The following is an 8,831-nucleotide window of genomic DNA, read 5'->3' as shown; positions in this document are numbered from 1 at the left end:
TGGCCTCCAAGATCACCTCCGCGCGCACGTTTCTGCCCGGCCGTTCCAATCGGCCGGAGAGAGCGTAAGTTGGAAAAGGGGCGTGGCAGCGTCTTTCGCCGCACCGCGGCGCTCGCCACCTATGCATCATAAGGCTCCTCCATAAGGAGCCTTAATGCACCAAGTGTTCCGCCGCAGCTTGGCGCAAACTATAAAACACAAGTTTCCTCAGCTTGCGCTCGTGCCACAGTCGAGCTGCCAGCTTTAAAAGGCCACGGGCAAGACGGCAGTCAACAATTTCGCTATCGTTAAAGAACTAATATTATAAGGCCCACATGCGCAAAGTTGGGCAGCGACTACCCGAAGCTGCATGCCTGCACGAAGCATGCATGCGCTTTCTGGCGCTCTCTGCTGCAGTTCCGCGTCTTTTTTTTTTTTTTTTTTTTTTGTCGCTGTACATTTGCGAGTTCATTAACTTGCTAAATACAGCATTTACGAGTGCGGCGACTTATATAAACATCCTTTGCACGAATGCAATTCTCTAAATTGTTCCGCCCCAGCCACATGATTATTGTTACTTAGATGCATCTCACGATAGCTATTTTTTTTTTCTCGCACGGTTTTAAAGCAGCCTTGGAAGATCGTAAGCACGCAAGTTCGATAGAGTCCTTACAGAAAACAATTTACATGGGTTTTTATAATATGCCTTATGGCAAGCTTGCGTAATAAAAAAAAGTTCGATAAAGGTGAAGGGTAATCGGGGCACGTTCAGGCACCTCTGCCGTCATATGAGTACATGCAGGGTTTTCAGAAGTGATCCCGTTAAAAACGGATCAGCTTATACGATCGAAAGTGAGGAGAAGCTATTACCTCGTTTTTAAACTACGCGGCCTGCCATAGCATAAATGTGCGCAATTATCACGCGAGTTTCAGCTTATTTCTTGTTTTCACTTGTTTGCATATGCTGCAGACTGGGTGCAGTGCTTTTATTTTTAATTTTTACTCCTATGCCTATACACGCAGAGGGCAAAGCCGAGCAAATGGGTTAATTCAAACGAATTATGATTAGACTATACAATGGCACTATCATACACACCTGCCACACTAGTTAGCAATTTTTCATTAACTTTCAATGATATGCGAAACTTACAGAACATTTTTGTCACTAAACATTCGCTGGTTGTAATGATACTAGCCACTTTCTGAACAAAATTACGAGGCAAACACTGTGAGCAATTTAAAAAAAGACACGTTTCTTCATTTACGAAACTCATGAGGTGGACAAAGAAAAAAAAAAAAACAATATGGGCATGCACAATCAAGAAGTACACACAAACATTTCGTTATTTACAAAGTTCAATCACCACATGATGACTACTTGCGTAGTTTTCTATTCGCAAAGATAAAACTCGCCACACTAAACACGCAGCTCCTATCTTGCTCAGCAGTTTTTTTTTCGGTAAGCTGCTTGATCAATTACTATTTTTCCGGCGTTGATAAGCTGTGGCCTAAGCAACTTTTTTATGATTATCTTCGTTGTTTCAGTGTCGTGGTCCTTTCTTGCTGCACAATGCTAGAAGAGAGCATCTCTCGAAGTAAGCAACATAAGCTAGGGACATGTACGCTACACGTGGAATGCAGCGATGTACACTCCACTGGAATTTGTTATATTTGCAAGCAAGCGCAGAAGCCTTAGGATTAAAAATGGGGAGGAAAACGAATGTCTCATCAATTCACCAAACTGCAACAAGACCTTGCAGCTGAGAAACATGCATGCCTTTGACCACTCGAGCATATGCTCGTAACGTTGATTGACTACCAGCTTCACGAGTGACCGTTAGGCACTCAAAGATTACCACCTACACGAGGTAGTCTTGACTAGTAACCGTTTCACAAAGAAAACTATCTACACGAGCACAATGCGTAAATTCTAAGTAGAACGGGACGCATTATGTGAACGCAGGTAGTAAGCACAACACTTAAATTGTGAAACATTTCGGACACACCTTGCGGTCAGTCTTTGCTGGAGAACCAGCTAAAGATGAATGGCTACATGACACGCTCGTAACAAATTTTTCCTCCATGTACACGCGCAAAAAACGAGAGAACCGCCAGCGGAGATACGCGCCGCAAGCCGACTGGACGATGCATCATCGATGGATGGATGGATGGATGGATGGATGGATGGATGGATGGATGGATGGATGGATGGATGGATGGATGGATGGATGGATGGATGGATGGATGGATGGATGGATGGAATATAGGAGTGTCCCCTTTGAAACGGGGTTGTAGCAGTAGCTATCATATGCTCATTTTTCTCCCTATATCTTAATTATTGATTTAGATTGGTTAACTAAACCATCATTCTATTTATTAAAGTTTTGTTTTTACATTTTTAACATTATGTCGCATCTCTGCTTTTAAGCCACCAATCTTCCAGTCGTTTTTTGCTAGTTTCCACCGCCGGTTTATTCACCCAGCCACTGGTATCTAAACACCAGAGCTTCAGGAACAGTTACTGCGCCTGCATCAACTTCCGGATGGATGCTATTACATTCGAGTATAATATGGTCAATTGTTTCACTGGAGTTTCCACATACAGCACATGCGTCATCTCCATTGTTAAATTTCTTTTTGTAGCTGCGTGTTCTAAGGCACCCTGATCTTAGGGCACTGCCTCTTGAGTTATCAAAGAAATCTTCCTTCCTGATCTGCATTTTCCACTTTCGGTATAATTCCACACTCTGTTTCTTTTCCATCGAATTTATCTAATTTTTACCTTCTGTGTTTTTCACCTGTTGCTTAATGCTCTTTATTTCTCCGTCCTTGTGACTAGCATACTTACTAGTTAGTTTCCTAGTTCTTTTCCTCCATTGTGAGTTAACGCTTTTTAAGTACAGGCATTTAAATACTTTAGCTGCCCATCTGTTACTGTCCAATTTCCTCAGGCGTTCCTCATATAATATTTCACTCTGAGCTTCCCGTACTTCGAAAGATGCCCAACCCATACCTCCCTGTACCGCCTCATTTGTAGTTTTGCCGTGGGCACCTAGTTCTAATCGTCCAACGGATCTCTGATTTATTTCTAATGTCGGCTGTACCTCTGATTTTAGGCACAAAACCGCATTTCCGAAAGTAAGTCCGGGCACCATAATTTCTTTCCAAATAGCCCTCAAAACCTCATACCTGTTGTATCCCCACGATGCCCTATGCTTTATTATCCCGACATTCCTTCGCCCTTTGGCCTTAAGTGATTGCTCATGCTTTCCAATGTATGCCAATCCTTCGTTTACCCACACCCCCAGATATTTATATTCTGCTACTCTGGGTATTTCATGGCCTTGTATTTTAAGACCCTGATCAGTTGAGCCGTTGAAAATTATCAGACCCGACTTAACTGCGCTACAATTGAAGCCTAGAGCGTCCCCTTCGTCTCCGCAATACTTAACTAGAGTTTGCAATTCTTCCAGACTCTCAGCTAGCAGCACAATATCGTCTGCATACATCAAACCGGGGAGGCGCTGCGCTACCGCCTTTCCACCTAATCTATATGACAGGTTAAAACCTAGGTTACTTTCTTGTATCCTCCATTCCAGGTTTATCATATAAAGCATGAACAGCACCGGTGATAGAGGACAGCCTTGTCCTTTGCATACTTTGACATCCTCCGTACTTCTTATCCCTTCCCACGTAATTTCTACTTTGTTATCCCGGTATATTTCCTGTAGGAACTCTGTTATCTCATAACCGATACCTTCTTCTTTTAATATGTTCCACAGGAGTTCCCTGCTTACGTTGTCGTACGCCCCGTTTATGTCCAGGAAGGCCAAATACAAAGGTCTATTTTCCACTCTAGATATTTCGATGCATTGGGTAAGCACGAACAGGCTATCATCTAAGCGCCTACCATTTCTAAAGCCGTTCTGAAGTTCTCCGAGTATCTTGTTACTGTCTACCCATGCTTGCACCTTAAATTTCACCGCCTGCATGGCTAACCTGTACATAACAGATGTTATGGTAATCGGCCCGTCGGATTTTATGAGCATCCTGTCTCCTTTCCCTTTATAAATTAAATTCATTTTACTCTGCCGCCAGCTGTCCGGAATTTGCTTATTCGTTATGACTGTTTCCAGAGCTTTTAACAACGTTTCCTTACTTTTTGGACCGAGTTCATTAATCAGCTTGATCGGAATTCCATCTATTGCTATAGATGTGTTTTTAGGAATATTTTTTTTCTGCCTTTTTCCAGTTTAGATTGGTCAGTTTTAGCTGATTTGTATTCTGCTACCTTGTGTTGCTTCCTGATTTGCGGAGATTACCCTATCGTCGCTCTTAAATGACTCGGCTATAACTGATGTAATGTAGTTCACTGCGTTGTCTCCCTTTAAACAATTTCCCGCGTTATCTTGAATCCGATCCTGCTTGCTTTGATTCTTCTTCCCTAGCCAGCTTATATGGTTCCAGAATTGTCTTGCTCCGCCTCTAGAGGCATCGTGTATGTCAGCCATCCAGCGATCGGTGGACTGCCATATTTTATTTTGGACGAGGGCCTGCACCTGAAGTTTCTTTTGTCGATATGATTCCCATTTTTGGTCGATTTCCTCCTGAGATACCTGTGCTTTCTTTGCCATTCGGTGTTCCCTTGAAGCAGCCCGTCGTTGTTCAATAGCTTCCCTGATTTCCTTATTCCACCAGCTCCGTTGCTTCCTCTTTCCATTCCAGCGGTTTGCTACTTTAACCTCCTGATTTTTCCTCCTTATGAGTAGTTCTACCTGTTCATAATCCCGGTCTTCCATGGGGCTTTTCTCTATTGCTTCCTCTATGTCTGCTGCTATCTGCGCTATTTGATCGTCGTTTAATTTTGCGTTTACGTTTTGTCTAAGTTCCATTTCTCTTTTCATCAAGGACCCCATCTGCAGACTAATACGTTTATGATCACTTCCCAGACTACACTCCCCTTCTTGGTCTATTTCCATTTTTGTGACCTTGCTATAATTTTCCTGCGACATTAGACAATAGTCAATGGTCGTCTGCCTGTTGCGGAATTCCCACGTGATTTGGCCTTCACATTTTGTTTCTCTATTTACTATAACTAGATAGTGTCGCTCACAGAAATCTAGCATTAGCTTCCCGTTACAATCCGTGTATCCATCCAGATCGTCGATGTGGCCGTTCATGTCCCCCAGTAGAATAATATTGGCCCCGTTTCCAAACTGGCTTACATCTTCACTGAGACATTCAACAAGATCCTTGTTTTCTTGCCTGCATTGATGTCCTGTTCCTAAATAAACTACCCCTAGCCATGTCCTTATGCCGGCAATTGTCCCTGAAACCCAGATATGTTCTTTACAAGATGGTTTAATTGTTTGCCAATTTGTTCTCTGGTGTATCAACATACCTACCCCTGCACCCTTTTTTTCCGTTCTCGTTCTGTTGCACCCTTCTTAGATGTAGCCTTCTATAAACTGCGGATCTTCTAGATCCCTGAGACGAGTCTCGCAAAGAGCGTACACACCTATTTTGTCATCCTTCTACTGCTGTTCTATCTCTAGCCATTTCGCTCTTTCTCTACCTCCTTGCATGTTTATGTAGCTGATCCTAGTGTTAAATTTCTTTTTTGTACTTTTCTTTCTCGACCTACTCTTTGCCATTTTTGGGGGCTCAGCCTCCATTATTACACTTTCTTCTGCTTCACTTCTAACTACCATAGGCGCATAGTTCGACGCATAGGCGCGCACTGCCGCCTGGTGGCGCCTGGAGGAACTGACAAACTTACAACATTTGGCTGGGGCGCGGGCCGATTGGAACGGCCGGAGAGAAACACGCGCGCGGAGGTGATCTCGGAGGCCATGCTTGTACAAACAATGTGCTAGCGCGCAGAAAAAAAAAATGTAATGTCTTCCTCCCTGTTCTAAAAAGAAAACGAAAATCGAATAAATCTACCACGCAAACCCGGAAAAGCGCGACGTTTAGCGTCGCATCGGGCAGCATTTCACGCGATGGTGTCACTCTCACGGCCAGTCCAGCCCAGGCACTCCTCTCCCTCAAGCCGTATTCTGCATTCAGCCGAGGTTAAGGGGAAGGGCGCGATAACAAGTCGCTGGCGCCATCCTGTTCTTTGTTTCAAAAGTGCGCGTGCAAGCGCTGATTACACTTCGCACGAGATAAAAAATAAACACGAAATAACGAAGCGAAGGCGTTGCCTTCTGTGCCAAAACATCCTCGGTACTCGAGGACGGCGCGCGTGGCCCGCATTCTCATCTGCTGCTCCGCTGACGGGCCTGCCGTGCTAGTATAGATGTGCGCTGCAGGGATTTCACTGTGCTTGTCGTTTGCTCCGACAACGAGGTAGCATTCGAGTGACCAGTAGACGTGAAGAACCTGGCGGCCCCGACCCACTGCGCAGGGCTGTGAGGTGAGGACTGTTTCTCTATCTCCCATTGTTGTGCGCTACTGAAGCGCCACTTATCAGTGCTGGCATCGTGGCACATTGCCCTATCAGCTGTTCCGCTCGGCCTGACTTAACTCACCACTGCAAGGTTGAGTTTTTCCCACTTTCTCGTCACCTCGCTTGCTGTTGTAAAGTGAGGAGCTGTGTTGCTACTTGGTATGCATTTCATTCTGAGCGCTCATTGCTTCGGGTAACATAGTCGAAGTTTTTTTTTTTTTTTCGCAAACGTAGTTATGCGAGTTATGCCTTTCATTCATTCGTTTAAGGCATGGCATGCGAAATGCAACACACTTGAGAAACCAGGCCACTGGATAGTTGCGGCTCCGAGTGAAAACATGTTTCAAATAGAAGCTGCAGCAGGCCTGAAAATGGAAAAATACGCTGCCATGGCACGACGAATATCATAGTATATTTTTATAGCAGCTTAACAATGGGAAAATGCGGAATATAGAACGCGCATGGAGCCGTATGACAGCCTGTGTAAATGGAATGTAATTTGCAGTTTGCTCTCTGACCACTTGATGAATATATTAGTTCGTTGCCTTTTGGAAGAAGTAATCAGACCAGAAGTAATCAGAAGTAAGCTATATATATTGCAAATATTTTCAAACTTAGAATAGTTCTTTATTGGGGCTAGTCGGTGATCCATTGAGATGTAGTATCGCAGGCAGACATGGACAGGAGGAGGCAGAGGAACACAGCTCCGACTTTCAACTGAGATTTCGATAAGGCTCAGCAAAAAGAACTCGGGATCCTGTAGTCAATGTAGGTTTACTCAAAACGCTTAGTACGATTTTTTATTGCATGCTTGTTTTCTGTTTTGATCGGGTGGTTTTTAAGAGTATAGACACATGACGAAATCATGTTCATTCATGTTTTACTTTTTTCAACGGCAGCCCTTATACAGCTCAACCCAACTTTACATTTGTCGTTTTCATCGGTTGTTTTTAAGGCTTTAAGGTGTTTTAAGGTGGTTTTTGAGGCTAATGACACATGACGTAATTATGCTTATTCATACTTTACTTTTTGACAACGGTAGCACTTATACTTTTCAAACTTAGGATAGTCCTTTATTGGGGCTAGTCGGTGATCCATTGAGATGTAGTAGTATCGCAGGCAGACATGGACAGGAGGAGGCAGACGAACACAGCGCCGACTTTCAACTGAGGTTTGAATAAGGCTCAGCAAAAAGAACTCGGGATCCTGTAGTCAACGTAGGTTTACTCAAAACGCTAAGTATGATTTTTTATCGCATGCTTGTTTTCTGTTTTCTGTGCATGCTCATGGTGTTTGCTTCACCTGTGTGATGGGTTTATGTGATTGCTCTTTTCTTGCTACTTGTTCTTTTGGTTTTGTTAAATGCTATGTTAGGAGAGAAAACTAATACATGTGCATACGAAGTTTTGACTTCGACTGATCACATGCAACAAAATGTGTATATATCCCCCTAGTTTTCCAATAAACCTCATTTGAAAGTCAACGCTGTGTTCGTCTTCCTCCCTGTGACCATGTCTGTCTGCGGTACTACTGCATCTCACTTTTTCAAGCGTATACTCTTAACAGCTAGCTGCCATGAAAATAAGAGCTTTTTTTGTGTGTACTTACAGCAAGTTCTTGATCGGTGGTTTAGTAAATTCTACCAGCCTTCCTCCGTATGCATAGAGAGGTGCAGGAAGATTGGAATTATTTTTTATATCGGCTGTTGTGCCTGAGAGGGAATTATAAGCACACTAAATGGAAAGATGTCATTTCTTGAGCAGTTGCGCGAATAAGATGTTTTAACTACTGGGGAGAGTTAGTATCGTCATGTTGAAAAATATGCTCAATCGACATCGGTGGCGCCGGCCTCGGCCACTTAAATCCTTGCAGCACAGAGAAAACACGAGCATGTCTACATGTCTGGCAGGTGGTAGTTACCAGAAGACAAATTCTAGGACCATTGCACCCCCCCCCCCCTCTCCCCCTCTGGCGATAACATAGTCATGGAGCATGCTTCAGAAAACTAACGCCCCACCAGTGTATGCCGCATTAATCTCATCAGTAAACATTTTAGATTGATACAATGCGCCCGCGAACGGTGCTGAATAAGTATATGGTTACGAGTAAGTGACATACATTCAGCCCCGAGACTTCATTCCGTCCAATGCAAAAACTTTATGCGAATTTCGTGCAGCAATAAAGTTTTCCCATGCTTATCTGAGTGAGCGGAAATGCGCAAATAATTTTGAGCGACAATTTGTTGTAGCTGTGTGTCATGTAATATAATAACTAGTCCATCCCCAAGCAGCTGTCTTCTTTCCATGAAGGAAGCACTCTGCACTTGATTTTATTAATGTTATGAACAAGCTGGTTAGTACGGAAGCACATGAAAGCATTATAAGTTCATTATTGATGTGAT

The 8,831-nt window shown here is 43.6% G+C and overlaps 1 protein-coding gene across 3 annotated transcripts in view; it reads left to right on the top strand.

Annotated features, from left to right (window-relative positions):
* The first annotated feature begins 6,192 nt into the window (after positions 1-6,192).
* Positions 6,193-8,831, top strand: part of LOC146200749 (uncharacterized) — a 55,430-nt gene continuing 52,791 nt past the window's right edge. For all 3 annotated transcript variants that reach the window (XM_084592971.1, XM_084592972.1, XM_084592970.1), the window contains exon 1: positions 6,193-6,397. The gene's annotated coding sequence lies outside the window, so the exon portion shown is untranslated. The remainder of the gene's footprint in view (positions 6,398-8,831) is intronic.

This window comes from Amblyomma maculatum, chromosome 2 (genome assembly GCF_055883805.1).
Source record: "Amblyomma maculatum isolate TAMU_Amacu chromosome 2, ASM5588380v1, whole genome shotgun sequence".
Classification (NCBI taxonomy): Eukaryota; Metazoa; Arthropoda; class Arachnida; order Ixodida; family Ixodidae; genus Amblyomma; species Amblyomma maculatum.
The sequence above is the reverse complement of the archived record's forward strand: the minus strand, read 5'-3'. Positions and strand labels throughout refer to the sequence as shown.